At 42.1% G+C, this 23,446-nt stretch overlaps 1 pseudogene; it reads right to left on the reverse strand.

Annotated features, from left to right (window-relative positions):
• Window positions 1–3,076: 3,076 nt before the first annotated feature.
• On the reverse strand, window positions 3,077–16,087 carry LOC140002625 (ubiquitin carboxyl-terminal hydrolase 42-like; annotated as a pseudogene).
• Between the last annotated feature and the right edge of the window lie 7,359 nt (window positions 16,088–23,446).

Consider the following 23,446-nt stretch of genomic DNA (forward strand, 5'->3'; position numbering starts at 1 on the left):
GAAGCAGACTCCTCATCAAAAACTCTTGAGGAAGATGCCCCAGAACCATTTAACGTTCTCAGACAACAAAAAGAACGACAACAAAGAGTAAATAGATGAAAGCATCTAACTCTGATTGCTATGAAGGCGTGCCAGCTGCCTCGTTGACTAGTTGTGCAGCAAGGCACAAGAGCTTGGGTACTGCCTGGTACAAGCTAAGGTTCTTTACAACTTGCTCACAAGCAAGAATCCATTTTGGTTTCAGTCTTACCAATGCATTTCTCAGCTAGTTCATCAAGCAACATGTCCGGTGGCTTAGGGGTCCAGTCACGAGTATGAATCTTGAAAATTTCTTTTCTAGCCTGGAAGCAAAATCATTGCGTTTTAGCTTGTCCCAAGTTTTCCTTAAAAATACCAAGAAACAAACAAACCAAAAAGCAAGCAAACAAATAAACAAACAAAAAAAACCCAGTCCTTCCTCAAAACCCCTCATCTATTAATACGCTTTTCTTATTTGCTCAACTTTCAAGTATTTTACAGTTATTTAATATACACTCTGCATTTTCAACCAGGAAATTGAATATTTCTTATTTGTTATACTGAACTTTTTCTAGGAACCTACAATGAAAGAAAAGGCATTTATAGCTTCAATAACAAGTTTCCAAACTACGGGACCTAATGACCCAGAGGAAAATACTGTAATGAAAAATTTATCCAGAAACATTTCTTTGTTGTCCAAAAATCTTCTCTAAAACTTAGCAAGCTTTCATTGTGACAGTCTCATTACTTCATCACATTTGCTTTTCAGGCTGTAAATTCACAGAAAGCACTTCTGGCACAATGCTTCAAATTGCTACAATTACTATAAAGAAGAAAATAATTATGACTCAAACTACTACCACCGATCCGGGGCACAATCAAATGCAAACACGTCCCCTATTCATTCAGAAGTGAAGGATTGAGACCACAAACACAACTTCATGATGAAAACGCCCAAGTGGACTAAATAATTAAGCAAACAGGTACAACTTTGGGAATGAAAGGTTTGATTATAGAACTAACTACTTGGTGGTATCATCCTGACCATATATATCCAGTACCAGATTTGCCCTCCATGGAACAACGCAGTGTCTCCACATATCACTCTTTTGTTCAAGTTGTCAATTATTTTTTTTTCCTATAAAGTTGGACTTTGCCATGGTAGAACTAACGTTGAATTTAAGTTCTCACCTCTTTATTTGGCAAGTTGAAGAGGAACTCTCTGCCAAAGCGTCCTGGTCTTCGTAAAGCAGGATCTATAGAATCCAGTCTGTTGGTAGCTCCGATTACCACGATCTCCCCTCTGTTATCTATGCCATCCATAAGCGTCAGAAGAGTTGAAACAATGGAACTAATAGAAAAATATAGTTTTTATTTACTGGTTCAGTAAATTTTGTTACATTCCACATGACTTTCTTGATGCCGGAACAACCTTCTTCCTAGTAGTCATTCAAAAGTGGGAAAAAAATAGTCTACCAAGTCAGGTGTTTTTTTTTGGTTTGATAATACATCTGCAGACTGGTAAGTCATCAAGCACTTCAAGACTGTTTGAAATAATCTCTACATTAATGGAAAAGGAGTACTGCACACTTCTGCTCAGGAAGAAAATCACGGAAAATGTTCCGTGATGTTCCCTCGTGCTTTGGTAATGCTCTTTCTCAGTGTTTTTAGTCTTGTCCTTTCTACCTTGGCATCTCTCTGCAATAGCTGAGGAGGAAAGCTTTTTAGAGCTACATTCAGTGTCACACTTGAGAGAGGAAGTTTGCCGCAATTTCTCACCAGGCTCAGAAGTCTCTTTGCCGTACAAAACGTTTTCTTTTGAAATGAGGTCACGTTCTTTTGATCTTCTTGGTTTCTCCTTGTCTCCACCGTCATCACATTGGTACTGTGCGAGGTATTCATCCTTCCCAGCAGATTTCGGAGGGTCCGCGACACTGCACAAAATAAAATCACATTTCTCACTTCTGCTGAAGGACGTGAAGATTAACAGTAAAACCTTCCAAAGGCAAACAAACAAACAAAAACCTCCAGACTACAGGAACACTCGCAAAGATATGCCATTTAGAAACCTCTCCTGCGATAAGGACACCTTCTCCAGCTCCCAGAGAAAGTGTTTTTTCCCCTCTTGCTTCTGAAGCCATTGCACTAAAAAAGCACACGCATCTGTCTCCCTCCACATGCTGCTGCTCTGAATAAGAGCCAGAAGATTCAAAACCACCCTATTTGGTCTCCCTACATAGCCGAAAAAAACACCAGTTGAAACAGAGTTTTCTACCTCTCTCCCAAGAATTTACATTCACATATCCTGTGACTGCAAAAATAGAAGGCGGGGCTCAGGAGGAACAGCCAGTGTTGGAAATGAAAAAAAGCAGCCTGTTTCTTCAGAGTCTTAAGCCTATTCTACTAGGAAAACAAAACAAAACAAAACAAGAGGAGAGGAGAACAACAGCGGGAAATTTACCTATTCTCCAGGTGTTCAATTGCAAAGCCTCCGCTGGAGGATCAACAGCTGTGAATTCAGCGTGCTTAGGAGAAATCAGATCTACGTCTGAACCACAACTATTTCAGTAGCATCACTAACTTATGTTACTCTGAAGAAGCAGTCAGCACCGTTTCTATGTTAGGAAATAGCTGAACAGAGTCTGTTATTCACAGGAATTATTCAGGCAGGCTTCTTTAGGAAGGCTGGGTTTCACTAGAACATTACTAGCCTGTAAGCCTCATGGCATCACCTTCCATCTTGACTGCTAAACCTCCTTGCTCCCTACTATCTTCTTTGCCAAGATACAGCTGTCCACGTTTACTTTTCCTACTTGGCTGGACTGAATTTAAGAAGAGATCTTGCAACTCTTCCTCTTGTTTGCCACTTAATCATCACACCAAATGAAAACTATTTGCCTTTCACCTCTTTATTTCAGGCATTCTTTCCTAGTGGTCATTTAAAAACGGAAAGAAAAAGTCCATCAGCTTTTTTTTTTTAATATCCAGCAGACTGTTAAGTCACCAAGCACTTCAAGACTGTTGGAAATAATCTCTACATTAATAGAAAAGGAATTCCTCAAACACACTGCGGCCGCTTACCTTTAATACACTCGTTGGATGAGACGGAGGTGTATTTCTTGCTTTCGCCTGCACTGGAAGGCTTCCCTTCCTTGTAAGGTTGTTTACTGCTCTGACTTCTGCATTGCTCACATGAAGAGCCATCTGGAGGATGGGATTCTTCCTTCTTCTCCCGCGTTATCTTCTGGAAACGAGGATCTAAGTGTTCCAAGGAGCCTTTCACTTTCCTGCTGTTTCTCTTTTTTCTTCTTTTTCTTCTCCTTTTTCTTCTTGTTTTACGCTTGGGATTGGCATTGTCAAAGTGGAGCACACAGAAACACAAATCGTGAAGTCTGAAAGAAACATGCAAGTTTAAAAGAGAAAAAAAGATGTGGCACTTGTTGCCTATATGAAACTTTATTTATTTTACCACAGGTGATGATTTGCAGCATGTCAGCTATTTTGTGGTGCTTTGTGCACACGCAACTTACTTTAGATGTAGCAAACTTAAGCCCTCAGATTGGAGGACCATAGGTCCTGGTTTGTACACAGATCATTAACAATGGCTAGCTCTGGAATACGTGCAAGCAGAAAAAAACTTTTAACCTAATCCAGAATGGTGTACGGATGTGTTTCCAACTATGTGGTCCAAAGCTAGTGCTCTGAAACAATTCAGCAATAGCTTTCCTATCTTCACTGATCAACCTAACAACATGATCCCCAGCCAGCTGATGCTATCTAAGTAACTTAGAAACTACCAGAAAAAAAAAAAAAAAAAAAAAAAAAAAGAAGAAGAAAAAAAGAGAAGAAAAAAAAAAGGAGAAAAAAAAAAAAAAGAAGGAATACATGAGAAGCACCCAGAAAAGAATTAGGATAAAAAATGCGGAGTATGCTGGAATCCTTGCTTACTTGGAATCCTTCTCTCCATGTTTATCCTTAGACTTCTTTTTCTTCTAGAACTTGTGATATTTTTGCATTTTTTTCACCACCTAAAAGCTCCTTTTCTATCTTTCTGTCTTTCCTTTCTATTTCACTTTCACTACCTTCTGCACGGGTAGATTTTCTTTTTCTGTTTCCTTCTGTTTCATTTTTCTGGCAACAGTTCTCCAAATGAGCTGACACAGGTGGAAGCGCATGTCTTTCACGAGAATGTCTTCCAGAATGTTGCTGAGATACCGAGCAACGATGCAAGTCTGCTCGGGGTGTGCTAAAGCGACGTCCATCTTCATCTCTCAAGAGGGAACCGTGAGGCCATCCACTTTTGTAATGATAATGCTTATGTGACCTGCCGTAGTAAGTTGCAGTCCATTTGTCAAAGGCTGCATCGCCGTGAGAGAACTTTCGCTCTCTACTGTCTCCTGTCGCATGAGGTGAATAGTAATCATTGTAATAGCTACATCTTTCCCACCTCCGTGCTTCATCTCGATAGTATCTTTCTCTGCTCCAACTTCTTTCCCCTTTGGATCGGTAATATCTATTGCTACCTTGTTCTGATCTTCCTCCGCTGCCAGATCTGTACTTTGAATATTTGACTGCTCTTCTGCCATTCTCAGGGCTGTTTCTTTCACCAGGGAAAGATCTGCACCTGCTTCCCTCCCAGTGCTCCTGCTTGTGACGCTTTTGATGAACAACTTCCACGCTCTGAGAACACCTCCTCTTGCTGGAAGGACCTGCTTTTTGACTCTCCTTCTCTTCACTAGGAGCATGTTCCCTCTTGCTTTGGTAATGCTCTTTCTCAGTGTTTTTAGTCTTGTCCTTTCTACCTTGGCATCTCTCTGCAATAGCTGAGGAGGAAAGCTTTTTAGAGCTACATTCAGTGTCACACTTGAGAGAGGAAGTTTGCCGCAATTTCTCACCAGGCTCAGAAGTCTCTTTGCTGTACAAAACGTTTTCTTTTGAAATGAGGTCACGTTCTTTTGATCTTCTTGGTTTCTCCTTGTCTCCACCGTCATCACATTGGTACTGTGCGAGGTATTCATCCTTCCCAGTAGATTTCGGAGGGTCCGCGACACTGCACAAAATAAAATCACATTTCTCACTTCTGCTGAAGGACGTGAAGATTAACAGTAAAACCTTCCAAAGGCAAACAAACAAACAAAAACCTCCAGACTACAGGAACACTCGCAGAGATATGCCATTTAGAAACCTCTCCTGTGATTAGGACACCTTCTTCAGCTCCCTGAGAAAGTGCTTTCTCCCCTCTTGCTTCTGAAGCCATTGCACTAAAAAAGCAAATGCATCCGTCTCCTTCCACCTGCTGCTCTGAGAAAAAAGGCATAGGGGCGAGCGGGGAACAGCCAGTGTTTCTCCAGACAGTGGAAAAAAATGGAAAAACATTCTATGAAGGAACACAAGTTCTCCTTGAGGCACCAACCTGCATCAGAGTGATATGCTCAGTGCTGATCATTAGTTCTGTTCGTAACGCTGGACATACAGCATGGAATTGTACTAATTTAAATCCTTCCATTAAATACTATTAGTAGACAGATAAAACCGTAACGAACTTCCATAAGGTCTTGTCTTAATCAGACTGTGCTCATTTTACCTCGTTTCCTCTGACAAGCTGTTCAGCTGGCTGGCTGTGAGGGACTCCGTGATGATTTCTCGATTGACTGAAGGCATAGCTCCAGGCATCTGCAATCAAAACGCACAAGTCAGCAGACAAAAAAATACTATTTGTAGTAGTACTGAGGACTAGTCTTGTCAGAATTTCTCCATTAAATGGTAAGCAAGACCGTTTTGAGTTGTATGCATTATCTACACTTCAAAGATAACCCCAACTCACCTCCCAAAATCTACTTTATGAAACTTAGGAATTTTTATCTCAGCTGAGCTTAAGTTGACAAGTTCTAATGTAAGCTCAGGTCTGCAAATTCTAATGGGATAATACCACAAAGTCTTACAATCACATTTGTGCTGTGTTTTCTCAGTATTTCACCTGAATTAGGAACACAATAAACACTCCCGAATACATCATAGGTGAGAAATTCTCGATGGAGCAAATCTAGGTTTCAAGCAATCCATTTGTTTTAGAAAAGAACATCTCAGAAGGTTTAACAGGTTCAACTCGGCAAGTGGAATCATCAAGTTTCAGTCCGTTTTCTTTCGATTCATTAACTAACCTAATAGCACCATTTAGTGAATCGGTTTTTGGCAGCTCATGCTGGGATCTTCCTTCGTCAGCATTCTGACAGGAAGAACCGGAATGCTGCAATGTACGGACTACCTTTCCAACCAAAATTCCATTAGAGGACATTGCATTGCAATTCCTTTTAAATAAGCCCTTTGACTCCTCCTCAGATTTTCCTGAAGATTCTGCACCGTAAGGGACTGTGTTATCAGAGCTGAGTTTAGGATTTTCATTCACTGTTGGCTCCACAAAAATCTCATCAGAAACTTTTTTGCTTGTTTGCATTTGCTTCATTTGCATTACCGAATTTGTAATTGTGGATGAAGGAACAGCCTGGTAGAGATCTTCGTCCTCCGCAGCACTGCTAAGACAGTCAGGCTGTGACACAGTCCGACGAGCAGGCAATTTATTGTGAATACTGGTGGTGATCTTCTGTTTTCTTGACGGATCAGTAATTGAAGGCCTGGTAATTGTCTGGTTTTGAACACAGGCCATCGGTGGTGCTGAAGATGGCCTTTTTAGGGTGACACCAGTGGTCTTTGCGTCCTCTTTTATGGATCCATTTCCATTTAAACGGCTTGAATTCTGTATTTAAAAAGAAGAAATGGCAAGATGGATTAACGCAAACACTGCATTTAACATTTTGAAACACAAAACTCTCCTACTGAGTATTTCTACAAATGGTCTTAACACCTACAAAGAAAAACACACTGCCCTTTAAAGATAAATGCAAGTCCAATAAGCATATTCAATTCCTGCTTTTGGTTTACAGCCGATTGGAATCAAATTAACATCATCTTTGAAAACCAGCCAAACAACTTAACATTACCTGCTGCTATTCCCAAATATATTTATTTTCCCCTTTAAACATACCCTGAAAAGCCTGAAGTAATTGTTCTGGTGCTCAGGAATAAGACAATTAGTTTTCCCTGTCTTAGCTAAAGTGACGACGATAGGAAAAACAAGTCCTCTTTTAAATGATTCGAGGATTAGTACACTCTGCTTAAATTGTCAAAGAGCGTAGCTCTCTGTGCTTTAGAAAGCTGTCTTGGAGGTATTAAGTAATGGAGTCGCATGGCTGCACAATTTAGCAGTAACCACTGTTTGAATGACTCTGGCTGTAGCATGAAGGCTGTGAAGAAAGCTGCAGCATGGGAAGGAAAACAAAACTAAGATGCTGAAAACCAAACAAAAAACCCCACACCAAACCCCAAACCCACTAGCAGTTTGGTGCCGTTACCTGCCCTCCCACTTCCCTGAATTACCTTAATCATATGAGGAAGAAGTCGTGGTCCCATAAATCCAGCCTGCTTACTATTAGCCCCCTGCTGACCAGGAGGGAATGAACAGGGATAAGATGGTGCTGGCAAGTAAAACGCACGTTCTCCAAGTGTCAAATCATAGCGCCTTCAGAAAAGAGCAGTGATCGGAGTTTAGTTTTTCTTTCAGCCTACTCTTGGATTAAATCCCATCCTACAATTTTAGAGGAACAGTTCATACGATATGGAAGCCTTCTCTACAGAAGGCTTCGCCAAGACTACAAACTGAAAAGGAGAGAACAGTCTTCCTACTAAGACTATCACTTTCAGAACAATAATTCATTCTTACACGACAGATGACCTTCATTTTTCTCCTTCTCTAAATTAGCCAGCTACAGGTAACACATAGATAGCAATTTACACAAGTGCTGCAGTTTCAGGCCAAGCAACAAAAGATAATAAATGACACAGAGAATTTCAGGTTAGACAGAACTGAATTAGACAAATAATAATCTTTCCCTGGGATAGCAAGAAAAACACTTGCAAAACAGAAAAATATCAGTAACAGGAAAGTAAATCTCTTCTGAACACATGTTAAGATTTGTTATTACCTGATATAAAAAAGTATGTAAGCTTGCTGACCAAGAACTCTCTTAATGTCAGTACGGACTACTTTAGCATCATTCATCTGATACCAAAGTCCATTACCAGCCTGCAAATAAAGACAACCATTTCTTTAGGTGAATTGCACGTGTTCCAAATGAAATCACGGATAGGAACAAAATACACACGTGTCAAATAAAAATATAATGAAATCTTTTTCCCTAGAAACAGTAGCTGCTAGTCACGCTTTCACTGGTTTGCCAGCACAACCTTTACCCTGTTAGAAATGCTGTTGACTTCTACCTTTACATAGCATATATAGTGTCCTGAGTGACAGCTGACACCGTGATGTACCAGCACCGCGTATAAGGCATAGAGCAGTGGTTCTCCCATTGACTGTGACATGTAGGATCTCAGGTCCAAATACTCCGGATATTTCACCTCCTAAAGAGAGACCAAGAAGATAGAAAATTATCCCAGAGTACTTCGTGGACTAGCCAGAGAAAAACACTTCCAAAAAACACAGACTAGAATTTATTTCTAGAATATATTTCTAGAAGATATTTCTTGATTCACTACAAATAAGTCTTCCCATAAACAATGTTTAAGACTAGAAGTTGCAGAGAACTGTTTCCTGATGAATCAGCCTTCTCAGAGGAAAGCATATGCTTCTTGTCAAGCGGGAACTTTATTGATATTAAGAGAAAGAATAAGCCATAGTCGTTAGTCTACAATTACTGTCTGAAAATATAAACAACTTTCAGCTTTGGGGGATGTCCCATTACACAATGATATAGTTGCATTACAGTGGTAAATATACCTTGTTGATCTTTCCACCTGTGAAATCTGCAAATCTTTTCAGTGATATTGTGAGAACCTTGGAAGAACGGTGTATGGTAAATCTCTTGGATGCAGGAACCATCTTATTACACCTTAAAAACAAGCAGAGATAAGTGTTTGAAGGCATCTTCTTTTTTCGCCCCCAAAACAAACTCGTTTTAATGTCTCACGCATGCCTATGCTATTTGAATGACATTTACTTGCATAATAGGTTGGTCTTTTTTCTTTTCATAAACCCATGCACTGCGTGTCAGGTTTGTTAATACAGTGAAGAAGGTAAATTCTCCCAAAACCCCGGGCATAGCAGGAACAGGAATCTCTCACGAAAGGGTATTACCAGGTTGGATGGCAAGGTACCATTTCTTGGTCTACAAAAGTGGCTATTTGAACTCCAATCCTGGATACATTCTTTCAGCTTTCAAGGGAAATACAAATAATGAAAGTGGAACGAGAGAGCCTTGGTCCCCAGGACTAGAAATTGCAAATAATCTCCAACATAGGTCGTCTATCAACATCAAAAATACAACAGAAGCACAGGGTCATTCTACAGGAGGGAGACATTTAACAGTAGGAAGTCTTCATGTACTGAGCTTGTCTGGAAAGACACTGAAACTGTCTGCCATCCTTTGAAACACAATAGTTCAGTTTGATACATTGCCCGCTCCAAGGTAGGACCTACAGTGTAAGCAGTGAAAATTAGCCACTAGCCCAGAGAACAACGGAAACTGGGCAGTTTACATCAAGAAAAGTACTGTCGAGAGCTAATAAATAGAAAGAACAAAAGTATCTCTTTTTGAATTCTGATGGCAAAATACGAGCCAGAGAATTGCAAACCCATAGGGAATGCCTCTGAACAAGACTTCCCCCCTCCAAAGAAACAAAAATCCAAGTGTTTTATAAACTTCCACAAAACTCGTAAGTAGATCCAAAGTTTAGAGGTAGTCCAACAGAGTCATGCAACATATAAAACTGACATCTAGGATTAAGACCTAATTCGTCAAAATCTTACTCGCTACATTTATAGCAATTCTCTCCACCCAGCTCTTCAGGTTTCACAAAGAGTTCCAGAGCTCTGGTAACAGATGAAACCGCCTAGAGGAGCGAGAAAGAAGAGCGTAAAGTCACCGTAAATTCAAAATTCCAGAGACGTACTAGTAGGTTGTAAGAGAATCTTACTAACATACTCCAGCGATCTACTATGAGCACTGTGAAGAAGGAGGCAGAAAGAGCATGCTCAGCATTGACCTCACCTGGAAGTCATTTGACTTCGGAACAAATACTTTTCCAGTAGCCTAGACAGCATCTATAGTGTGCTTTGTCATCAACACTGGGGACAAATTCATCAGTCTAACAATTAGATGTACATTGGGGTAGAACAACAGAGAAGTATGACAGCATTATAATTTTTGCAGAAAGAGAATTCTTTCCCCTTAAACCCAATGCAAATGTGGAGACTATTTACATGGGTTCCACAGAAGGACAAAGTCCAATCCACTTCCTTAGCACCACCAAGCTCTTACGTTTTAACATTATATGTGGTTTGGTTTTTTAAGGTAAACAAGTTTAATTTAGAAAGTTAGGCATGTACTTAAACATCATGAATTATATTTAGAAAACATCTTACCTTTATATCCAAAGTGATATCAAGAAATGCCTCATACGTATCCGAAACTGCTTTGCAATTCAAGCACTTCACTGGAAGCAAAATATAAATGCTTAACCTTATGTGAAGGAGACTAACTGTCCAAATTCAAGTTGTTGCCAGATACTACTTTAGACAAACTACAGACTGCTTTACTACCGACAAAAGACACAGATCAGTTCTAAGGACAGGAATATTTTTTAAAGTACCTCTCGATCTTAGAAATCCTCCAAATATTTGATGAATGATGGTGGTAGCTTGAGAAGATCTGTCCAATCTGGAAATAAATTATAATCAGACCTCAGAAGATTTAAGGCGCAGAGTTAACTCTTCAAAGAGTTTTATGAAAACTAAGGATGATGTAGACTTTCGTTGCTGATAGTAAATAAGGCACTAAAAGGTGCTAGAGATCATTTTTGATAGTAAATAAAGGACTAGAAGGTGCTAGAGAATGTATGAAAGTGAACTTGTTTATGCTTACTCGGTGCTTCCATTCAAGCACGCTTCCTGCATAGCATCAACAGTATAGCGCAAGAACTCGTGTGCGTCTTCTTGACTGCCAAAACGGAAATGTTGTCCTATTCCTAAAGAAGAAGATGATAGTATTCACCTCATTTAAAAATGAAATCATTCTTGTATTTCTAAAATCTCTCTTCTTTCTAGTGTTAAAACCACTTATACACATCAAATAAGTATTTGAAGATTACAAGCTATCGAAAAGAAACACATCTGAAGCCACTTACGACTGAGATTACTGATAACATGCGTAGGCTCGATGGCATCAACAGTGCAACGCAGGGCCTGGTTAATGTGAGTCTCCATTGTGCACATCATGCAAAAATCTTGTTCACGACCTGAAGAGTGAAAGAAGAAAGCATCCCAGTCCAGCAAAATATCCATAACTACAAACAAACATCTAAGTAAAATTTAAACTATAGATACGATATCCACTCTCCTTGCTACATTCTATTCTCCCAAGATGCCAATGTCCCAACAGTCTTGTAACATTTCATTTCACACAACTTTACAGAATAAAAATATCCACTAAGCCTGTATTCAAATGCATTTTGTGATGAGAAATCTAAAAGACTACTGCAAAGTCACATTTGTAAAGGCTGACAGGAATGTGAACTCCACAGGCTGAAAAATGTATTACTCTCTAAAATTACTACTAAATGCATTACTGTCCAATGCACTTCATTATTCCCACGAAGCAATAAATGATCCTTTAATAAATACATAAATAAATAAATAAATAAATTCATTCATTAAACAAACAGTGCATTAATTGCACTCCGTATGCTATTCGGAGCCCACTGCTAATACAGTGCTCAAAGCCAGCTTCTACAGGTAAAATCAGGCAAATAAGCTTGTCTCAGAATCACTGCTGTTCTTTCACCTTCAGAGCTGTCCAACAGATTTGAAATACTCTTAGAAAGTACTCACATGACTGGCCGTGCTCGAGAGAAAGCATGTAATTGGCAAGTGGGGGTGTGTAGGTCAAACACTGTAGAGTAGCATTAAGAAAACATGTGTTGCCAAGATTGTACAGGCCAACTCCAACACTTTGTGTTTCTCGCCAATCCATACAAATCTTCTCAGGTGGAAAAAGAATGCTCTGTGGTGGAGCAATTCCATCATTAACGACTGCAAGAAAGTTAAATTTAAAAAGAGATTTTGTTTGTTTGTTTCTAAGCAAGGTATTTAAAAAAATACTATTCTGCAGGAGCACCTAGAGGAGCTAGCTACAATCCAAGCCAGAAGAAAATTATTGCAGACAGCTTTAATACCGCCAAATTCAAATTGGCTGGTCAACACAATGTTTTGGGGAAAAAAAAAAAACAAAAAACAGCTTTCGTCAACCATTTTAATTTTTCTAAGGCAAGGCTAACTGCCATTCTGTTTGTAGTACCTAATGCCAAGTTCCTCTCCATCTATAATCTTTAACCTGATTAACTCAACTACTGTTTTTTTCCTTATTATAACTTAAACCACAAGCTTAGACTTGAAATTATACGGAAAAAAGGTAAAAACTAGTAACTAGGAATGACGGTACCCCTACAGATACCAGATCTTTTCCTGAGCAATGTTATCATTCAAAAAACGTGTGAAAAATGGAAGCTGTGAATAGCAACAATCAAACACTTTTCTTTGCAAAACGGAAAAGACAGGGATGAATCTGTGCATTACAAAAAGCTCCCCATATTTCTCTGTTGACTGTAAATATATCAAAATTAATTTCTGTAACATCAGTCACTTCAGTTGCCTTAGGGGATTCGCTTTTGAAGTCTTTGTTCACACTAGTCCCCTTCTCTATCAGTGCAACAAGTAAGAACTGCATTTTCTACTTTTGCTTTGAAGAAAATGGAGTCAGGATAAAGCTCACACTTACTTAGATCTCTTGGGGCAAAAGCCTTAGATTTTTCAGATGATCTACAGTAAATAGCACCTCCACGTCCTTGGGCCACAGAGACTTGGCTTGAATCTTCTGCAGGCGGTATCTGGCCCCAGTTTGCGGTGCGTGACATCAGTATTTTAGTACTTGGTTTCTTGGATTTGCCAGACCGCCTTGAAGAGGGCTTTTTAGACTTTGAAGATTTGGGCTTCTTAACTACGGTCATTGTTGACATCTGCGACAGAGACAGAAGTTCTGGTTGACGTAAGAATATCAAGAAGCATTCCAAGAAGAAAAGAATAGCAGAAGTCCTGTCACTTAATCTCAAAGAAACAGCCTTAAGAACTAAATCGCTGGTATGAATGATTTAAAAAGAATCCCCAAACTAAACACACAAAGTGAAAATTTCCATCTAAACTCTATCGGTATTACTTTTAGCTTCTGCAGAACTAGTGGCTGATGCCATTTCTTTCACTTCCGTAGGATTTTAATCCATTACAACTCTGGAGTCTTTTTAATATAAAAATGTAGAAGACATTCTCTGAGGGGAATCAGTTATTTATTGATTTCCAGAGTTGCACAATTATCTGTTAATTATTACCTATGATCTAATAGATAATTGTTGCAATTATCTATTGCTGGCGTTAGTAATGGAACACTATTACTTCACTGCCTGCGTTTTTCTGTTTCGTGTGCACAAAGGTACCCAGAACTCACTGCTCCTTTTCTTCTGTCTTTCCAGGGATCGCTCTCTACCTCACTGTCTACTGCACCAATCATGAGGGGGTTGTTGTTATTCTATAATGAGCCTAGCTTTTAAATACACCTTTTCTGGGCGTCACTTTGTGATAGCAAGTTAATTTGTGAGGGCTCCTCAGTCTACATCATGTGGTCGCTTTTTCCAGGTGAAAAAGCGGAGCCGTAAGTGGCAGTACACTAAAGCCCTGGCATGTTGAGATCCAAGAAGAGAGATGTTTGGCCCTCCTTCTCACTCCTGGGAACCATACACCTCAAAACCCACAGAGGATGGGCTATATCTCAGAGAAATCTTGGGAAAGGAGAGCATGAAGAGCACGTTTGCAAATTTATTTCTCCCTGGGCTTCTTCTGCTTCTCCACGAAATACGAGTTTGAATATAACTTTGGCAGCAGTACTTCTGGTGTTTTACTCCTACCACATTTAAAACTCCTACAAAAAACTGAAACGTTAGACTAAAAAGCAGCTCTTTCCGTTCTGCTTTGTAAAGTTGCACATTTTCCTCATGCAAAACAACAGGGCAATGTAAGCTAGAAACGGAAATGCTGAATGTAAAACAAAACAAAACAAACCTCAGCCCTCCAGGACAAAAGCCAATAACTGCTACAAAGTCCTTTTTAAAATGCTGATTAGGTTTCAAGGTGATACCGCTTTAAATAAGCATAATTGTGTGTCCGTAGGCAGAAGCATCCATGACAGGATGAACTTCTATACTTCATGTTTTGTTACTGTCTTACTGTAGCACACAGGGACTTGTTACCTATAGGGAAACCACTAACCTAATGGAGCGTTTAAAACATAAGCTAGTTTGTTATACCCAAATGACTGAGAGAACAAAGCATAAAGTGCTTTCAGATTTCTAGCACGCCTTGATTGCTATCCATTAAACTTCAGACACGTTAAACAAAACACAGTAAATAAGAAAACTCCTAGTCCCACAGCTGGCAAATTATGTGCAGAGGTTGTAACTAGAACTTTTTTCCCTTGACATTTTACATTTAAGATTGATTTTAAATCCATTCTATACACACTTTCCGTTCCTGAAAAAACAATATGCAAACCTGAAAAATGCATTTACACGAGAAATGAAGTCGTCCTTGTCCGACTGGAAGACTAAGGTGACAGCTCCTGGGCTCAGGGATTTTCAGATAAGCTCCGATCTTCACCAGTGACAGCTCCTTTTTTCGGATTGAAAGAGAAAATGTTTCAGCAACACACTGAAAACACACTTAAGGGACAAGAAACAAAATTAAGACTGTAGTGAGAAGGAGAAAAGAAAAACAATACTGGGGAAGAAAGGAAAAGGTAAAGGAAAAAGGAAAAAAGCCTTGATCTTTATACTGACCAACGAGATAAGCCTTACACATTTTTAAGTTTATTTTTGACAACTGATTGAGGCGTTACCAGGTATTAAGTACGATTCAAGAGCAAATATTAACACTAGAAAGAAGAAATCCGATCCACCACCACCGTTTCAAAATACATCCATTTCTAATGTGGAGATAACGTCTCTCTGACAAGGTAGTAGAAAAACTGTAAATACCGACAGAGCTTCCTCTCCCGATGTTCCATATACATACCCATGCTGTTCCTACACCTACGCTCTGAGCATAAATTTATGTTGACATGAGTATCGGGTGTTACTCCTCTCTTTGTTTGCCTTGAGAGACACACCTCTTGTCCACTGAAAAGTAAACTCAAGATTCCAGATCAGTTAAGACAGTTGCTATCCCCCCATTCAGAGTTCTGCAGCAGCACTGTTCAGATGTGTTTAGCAGTCTCTTTAGAAAACGTTATCACTTAGGACCTGCTTCTCAGTAGGTACACGTTTGGCCTCCGCTTAGCAGAGAGTCAATCCCAGCTTAAGCTTTCGTACAAGAGCCCCTTCACGAAACGGACTTGGGCCCTGACATAACTGAGCTTAACCTTTAACCTTGAAGCTTCCTTAAAGAAGGAAGCAGCACCCAGGCCAGGAAATAGAAATTAATCGTCACTTTACCCTGAAACGCAGTGAGCTATTCTGTGCTGGCAGGATTGCTGCCGGGCTGGCCGACGAGGCGGCGGGCAGCTCCCCGGGGCCACAGGGCCTGTCACAGGGAGCCGCCGGAGGTCTCCAAGGTCCGGGAACAGCGGCAACAGCGGCAACAGCGAGGACAGAGGGGACAGCAGCAACAGCAGCAGCCACCTCAGCCAGGGCCGTCTCCACAACCGCCAAAACGGTCTCGGAATGCTGCCGAACTCGGAGCTCCAGCGTGACGCCTTTTGAACCTGGCCGCTGGAAGGACCTGCTTTTTGACTCTCCTTCTCTTCACTAGGAGCATGTTCCCTCTTGCTTTGGTAATGCTCTTTCTCAGTGTTTTTAGTCTTGTCCTTTCTACCTTGGCATTTCTCTGCAATAGCTGAGGAGGAAAGCTTTTTAGAGCTACATTCAGTGTCACACTTGAGAGAGGAAGTTTGCCGCAATTTCTCACCAGGCTCAGAAGACTCTTTGCCGTACAAAACGTTTTCTTTTGAAATGAGGTCACGTTCTTTTGATCTTCTTGGTTTCTCCTTGTCTCCACTGTCATCACATTGGTACTGTGCGAGGTATTCATCCTTCCCAGTAGATTTCGGAGGGTCCGCGACACTGCACAAAATAAAATCACATTTCTCACTTCTGCTGAAGGACGTGAAGATTAACAGTAAAACCTTCCAAAGGCAAACAAACAAACAAAAACCTCCAGACTACAGGAACACTCGCAAAGATATGCCATTTAGAAACCTCTCCTGCGATTAGGACACCTTCTCCAGCTCCCAGAGAAAGTGTTTTTTCCCCTCTTGCTTCTGAAGCCATTGCACTAAAAAAGCACACGCATCTGTCTCCCTCCACATGCTGCTGCTCTGAATAAGAGCCAGAAGATTCAAAACCACCCTATTTGGTCTCCCCACATAGCCGAAAAAGACACCAGTTGAAACAGAGTTTTCTACCTCTCTCCCAGGAATTTACATTCACATATCTTGTGACTGCAAAAATAGAAGGCGGGGCTCAAAAGGAACAGCCAGTGTTGGAAATGAAAAAAAGCAGCCTGTTTCTTCAGAGTCTTAAGCCTATGCTACTAGGAAAAAAAAAAAAAACAAAAAAAAACAAAACAAAACAAGAGGAGAGGAGAACAACAGCGGGAAATTTACCTATTCTCCAGGTGTTCAATTGCAAAGCCTCCGCTGGAGGATCAACAGCTGTGAATTCAGCGTGCTTAGGAGAAATCAGATCTACGTCTGAACCACAACTATTTCAGTAGCATCACTAACTTATGTTACTCTGAAGAAGCAGTCAGCACCGTTTCTATGTTAAGAAATAGCTGAACAGTCTGTTATTCACAGGAATTATTCAGGCAGGCTTCTTTAGGAAGGCTGGGTTTCACTAGAACATTGCTCCGCAAGTCCCTTCTATTCCTTTTCCCCTTAGAATCTGGGGATGTTTCAGCTAAAAAGGAGGGCAGAAACACTCTCCGTAGGTCTCCACCATGTAGTAAAACAGCGCTGTGTACCTGGTTAACTTCTGCAGCCAGCAAAGCATTGCTATTTGCAGCAGTGCCCTGACCCCAGCCTCTTGCTGAGCTCCGTCCTGTGCTGCTCGGATGCTCCCGCTGCTCAGACACGGGGGCTTAGAGAGCCACCGGGCCAGCACAAGCCCCCGAACTCACTGTCAAACTTCACTTTTGGCATCTTTCACTTCACCATCGCCGCCGGACGAGGAGCCCAGCAATGCCTGACGCCGCTCCGGGCTCACCTAAATGCGGGGCAGGAAATTCAGATTCAAAGCTGCGAAGGTTTTTCTTAGTGAAAGCATGGAATGAGTGGCCATCGGTGACTAACCTTACAGGAAGGCATTCACTTTGTGAATGCTGCAGTGAGTGAAGACTGAAGGCGTTTTCTGAGTGACCTAAGGAGAGCCCTCCCCGAAAAGCAGGACGTTTTATTGTCTATGTAACATCTCCTTTGAAGGCTTGAGCATGAGATACACCAGGTTTAAAATCTCAAGACACGGATCTGCCACCACAGAAGCAATACATTTCATCTACTAAGCCTAAATACCGTATTTTGCCTCCTCTGTAAGTTTAAAAAAACACGGCCATGCTTGAAGGAATGCATTCTCAGATATTCTACGTATTTACAGTGCTTTAATTAATACCACAGACATGTTGTGCTGTTGAGGGGAATTTGCAATTACATTTTCATTTCCAACCAAACGCAGCCTGACACAAATTGGGAGCAAAAGGAACTAATCATCTGGAAGCCGGGATATGCATCATTCGCCATTTTCTAAGAAAATGACAAAAATATAAAACCCCAGCAGTCTGAGAACGTGAGCGCTGAGGTAAAGGCCTGATCAAACAAACGCGCACAGCTATGATTTGTCCTTTTAACTCAGCAAAAGTCTGCAAACTGCCATGGTAGCAAATGAGGAGAAGGAGCTGGTATTTACAGAAGTTGCAGCTGAAGATTCAGATAAACCATTCGGGTCGATGCTCCCTTCCTGCAGGTTTAAGCTGCGGTCACATCGCCTATTTCAAACCCTTTTGATTTCTACCAGTCACCCCAGATCCCACCTATTTTGCACGTTTTCCAATCAATGAATTCGCTACATGATTTCTGGGGCAGAAGAGCAGGCCTGGTGAAGAGGAGCATGCCTGGTGCCATCATTCAATCAAATCAAAAGCGTCCAGGAGAAGCCCGGGGTGTGGTACTCACAGGGAATGTTTGCGAGCGGCCAAGTTCAGCAGAAGAGAATAGGCAGGACTGGAAGCCCAGGGGAACGAGATGCATCTGTTGTTGCAGGCAGCCCCAGCAAAATGTTACAGCTTCACTAGCCTGGGGCATGATTCCCCCCTTCCCTTTTCACAGCCAAGTACAATATTAGCTTGCCTTTTCTTTTTTTTTTTTTATTATTATTATTATTTTTATTTCTTTTTGCCATCGTCAGGCTGAGGCCGGCTGAGAATATTTTGTGTCTAGACTAATAAATGTTTGTGCAGATTTTACAAGAGCGGCTTATGGGAACAGAATCCACTTTTTGTTTTCTGCTGGAGGAAAAAAAATAAAATAAAAATAAAGGAGGAGCATTAAAAGCAACCAAGCACCCCCGTGCATTTGTTTGAAATTACATATTACGGTGCTGCTATTTTATGTGCAATCAATACATAATTTGGAAGAAAAAAATGCTTTTAAAATTCAGAGCTATCCCTGAGCAGCTAAGGTTCTCTTGGAAACTGAAGGAGGAGTCTGAAATTATTGTTCTTTTGTTTGCCTCCCCCAGTGGGAAAGGCAGCACACAAGTAGAAACCACTGTGCTTTGAGGCGGCATGAATCATTAAGAATAAAGATTCCTCCCCCCCCTCCCCCTCCAATTAAACATGAGATATTAAAACTGAATCTAGGACAAAGGTAAACTAAACAGACGCCTTCCTTCCCAGGCAGTCAGTGGGTTAAATCAAATATCAAAGGGGCAACATCAACCTTATAACTTCCTCTGCCGAAATTAAAAAAAAAATAAAGGTAACTTCTATTTTGCCTGCCCCGACCCCAATCGCATCGCCCGAATGGGTGCAAACTGCTGGGATATGTGAGGGCCCAAGCCTACATTTTCCCTTTTTCGTATTTGTTGGAGGAGGGCGGGGTATCTCCAGATGAAATGGCTGACCGAGCTTTTTATTTCCTCGCTTTGGGTGGAAATGACTGAATCTTTCCAGGCAGCGGAGCAGTGCTCGACTGGCTCCCTCGGCCTCCCCGCGTGGGAAGAGCTCTGCCGGGAGCAGCCCGCGTAACCCTCAGATGCCAGCCCCATCAGGATTAGGTCCAGCAATGGGATGTTGGCTCCTCTAAGTGAGGACGCATCCTCTCGAAACACATACACAGAGATTTAAATGAGATATTCCCAAGAACACCTGCCTATTCTTTCAGCACGTGTGCAAAGAGTAAATTCATTTTACTTCATTCCTCTTTTTCTCAACTCTCCCCTCCTTCCTCCGGAAGGAAACAGCCAAGCAATATTAGCAGGGCCTTCCTTTTCCCCTGGTGGAGTCCAAGAACGCGAGAATTGAGAAAAGCGACTTGTCAGGAATCAAGTTTAAGAAGAGTGTTTGTGGACTGCGAGGTAAAATACCGGAAGCTGTAATCAGAAACACAACTTTTAACTAAAAAAAGCTTCTTTCCATTGTAAATTATTCCAGTTAGTGAAATAACAAATTAGTTCTCTGCTCAGCCACAGCCTCCTCCACCAAATTTAAGTAGAACCTGCAAAGAAGTCAAAGTTGTAAAACATTTGTCAGATGCAAGGGGCAGCGTTGCGTGGGTTAGCATCACGCTCAGATGCCAACAGTACCAACAGGTGCTTTCTTTCTAGAGGCACCGGCTCCTCCACGAGTTCCCCGCACGAAGAACTGAAGAAGCTGCAGGCAGGGTGAGCCTTCCTCAGTCCTCATCCTCACAGCAAGGAGTACTGGGGACGGGGAGCTGTGTTTCGGCTTGCTAAGAAGCAGAAACCCCCCGAGTTTTCAGGCGGGCTCCGCTCAGCTCCCCTTGTGACTGCTGCTCGGGACACGACCCTGCCTTGCTCAGCACCCTCGACTCCAGCAGGTGCTGCTGCTGGCAGCTGCCCTATGTATACAAAAAAAGAAGAAACCAACACAGTATTTTCCTGCTTTTAAGTATATCCCAAGGATTTACTAGGCATTGTGACGTTCTGCAGAAGCCCACAGCTGTAACTAAGGTTTGTGGGGTGTAGAGGGGCTGGGGGCTAAACAAGGCCAAGAAGAGCCACATCTCCTCCCCGTTTGTCTCCCCTGTACTCTTTTTAGGACATCCAACATTCCCAGATCTCGTTTTGTCCCAGTGACCAAACAGGAGCCTGGCACTCATGCACTACGCCTTAAAACCTCTACAAACCGTGCGCCTAAGTCATAGCACTCATTATAAGCCGGCAGCTCTTTCTGGTCTCACAAACTATATGTGGCTTGAGAGATGCTCTCCAGATTCAGGGCGCTGAACACCTGCAGCCTTTGCCATAACCATGACAAAGTTCAGGAGCTCCCTGCTGGCTCCAAGGCTGGCTCCAGCAGCGGCTTCAAGCTGTGGGTCAAGAAGGCCAAGACACCCAACGAGAACCTGCAACACCAAGTGGCTTTCTGGAACGGCTCCAAACACAACTGGAAGCCTGTTGGTTTTTTTGGAAGTGAGCTCTTGTGGACCTGTTAGGTGCAAGCAGAAGTCAAACTCTCAAAGCATGTTTGCATCATTAAGCTCTCCATGATCTATCTCCAAGGTCTTCTAAGAGCTAGTAGCAACGTGGTCAGAGTTCTTGCCTGTTTTTCCCTTCACGTTCTTCCACGTCAGCAGCCCTGTGCTCCCTTTGGGCTGACTTCCAGAGCTGGGTAGAAAGGATCCCCTGGAAGCAGAGATGCTGCTTTATGCAACACCTTGCAGCTCACTGCACTCTGAAGGGTACACGAAAAGAGGTGAGTGGTCCTGGTGTGGTTCCTTCCAGCTCTCAGAAAGGCAAGAGAACTGGAAATGAACCATCAGCCAAAGGGAGGCACGGCGCAGCCTTACGAAATGCCATCTGGCTGCTACAGGATAAGGAAAGGAGGCATTTTTGGTGGCTCCCATCTCCACAGAAAAAGAAACAACTATTTATGCAGCAGAGTGGTTGGAGTATTTCAGGAGGCCCTGAGCTACCCCAAAAACCAACAACGAAACCACAAACCAAACCGAAACCAAACCAAACTAACATGATGGACTGCAATAAAAGATGAAAATCAGAATTAATACTACCAATGACAATAAAGATGTTGAAAACTTGAGTCATCACATCCCTTGTGTAGACTGCAGGAGGAAGCACCTTTAGTGCCTGATGTGACAGTGTCAGAAAGTTAATTAATAACACCACAAAACTGGATTCCTGTGAGCACACACTCGGCAAAGGCGATACAACCGACAGCCGGACTTGAACACTGATACTGGTACCTGACTGGGAAACAGCGAGGAAACAAAGGGAGGAGGGGAAACCGTGCTATCCTGAAAATTGCATCACTTGTTTACAAGTCACCGGCAACTCCGAGGCAAACCATCTCGGGCATTTATGGATCAGTGACCTCACGTCTCTGGCACAGGACGGAGAGGGAATACCGACCGTGAGTTCACAGAAGGGAATAGCGCGTCCAGGCCCTCCTGCACTCCGCCAAATGTGGTCAGAATGTCCCCTCCCCTCATCACCCCAAAACTTATCACGTAGGACTTCTATTAAACAGACCCCAAAGAGCTCGTTCTGTCAATTTTGCAACAGGCTCAGCATTTCTCAAAATTAGAGAGGCTAACTTCATAATATACAAAAATACTGCATCTGGCACAGGGGAATTCTCAGCTAGACTTCAGCCTTGAGACAAAGCGAAACTGACCATAGAAATAGAGATTGGCCAGAGCTCAGCCACAAGAGAGTATGCCTCCGTTATATTTATTATGTGCAAACAGAACTAGAAAAACAGCTTACACTGACTTGCTGCTTTAGAAGTTAGTTCCATAAAGATGGAAGAAATTCTCAACTCAAACTTGAAGAAAGCATCAGACTTCAAAACCAGTCGTAGATCTCTGAAGTAAGACTGTTATGAATTCAGAAGTCACATCCAAACAAAAAGATCATTTATATTAATGGTAACTAGAATAAAAAAAAATTAATCCTGTCCCTCAGGCTTTTTAAGTGACTGGGGGAAAAACAGCGCAAGGATAGTAATAAGCCTAAGTGAAACACCACAAACTGCTAAGGGAAGCAAAAGACCCAAAGAAACAGCCTTTTTGGTACATTAGGAACAAAAGGAATCCTAACAACAGCACAAAGTCCATCACTTGACAGAAATTCTTCAGCGTAGAGAAATTTACAAAAGGCAGAACCGTTCAAAACCAAGCTCTAACAGGCTCCAGGGACGCATGGACACGCAGCGATAAACATCGGTTTTCCCAGTAATAACCAGCAGAGATAAATGACGACAATTACGGCTAGCAAACGGAGCGCTGGATGCAGCTGAAGCAGGCACAGGTCATCGAGGGCTTGGCAAGAGAAGAGAGAGCCCAGGAGAGCCACAAGAAGCATTCAAGGAGTAGGAAAGCCTCACAAAGAGAATGCGTGCCCTACCTCCAAGTGTTATGTCTCAAACTTGTCTTTGTTAAACAAGCACAGTGCACAGGTGCTTTACGGAAATGCAAAGGGCTTTTTGGCTGAGGAAAGCTAGTAAGACTGCCAGCCTGAAGTTAGCAGTCACCTCGTTTAGAAAAAATGGCACCTCCTTCTAACGAGCTCCGGAGAACCCAATTAACAGCGTAACTGGAAGAGGCTGCCTTGCTGGCAATGTTTCAAGACGGTAACAAATGGGTTTTCTACATAATGTCTGCTTGTTCGGGGAGGTTTGGACTTACAGCCTATGGCATTTAGGTCCTGGGGTTTGCCTCATACAGGTTGTTCTCCACAGCTGGACCAGGTTCCTCAGAGCACCCACCAGCTCCTCGTGCGTGAAACCCCTCTGAGCAAACACCAACACAGCACAGGCTGCTGCTTAACACCAGCAGCGCAGCTTTCCAAACTCCCCTCTCCTTTCCCCCTCCAGCGGGCTGCTCGTGTTCACCTCAGGCCTTCCACAACAAAGCCCCCTTTGCACGGATCGCCGTGCACTTTGACAGCCCCAAGGCGCTCTCTGGGGCGCCTGTCCCGGCTGGGACCGCCACCTCAGCCTTGACTC

This window comes from Anas platyrhynchos, chromosome 5 (assembly GCF_047663525.1).
Source record: "Anas platyrhynchos isolate ZD024472 breed Pekin duck chromosome 5, IASCAAS_PekinDuck_T2T, whole genome shotgun sequence".
NCBI lineage: Eukaryota > Metazoa > Chordata > Aves > Anseriformes > Anatidae > Anas > Anas platyrhynchos.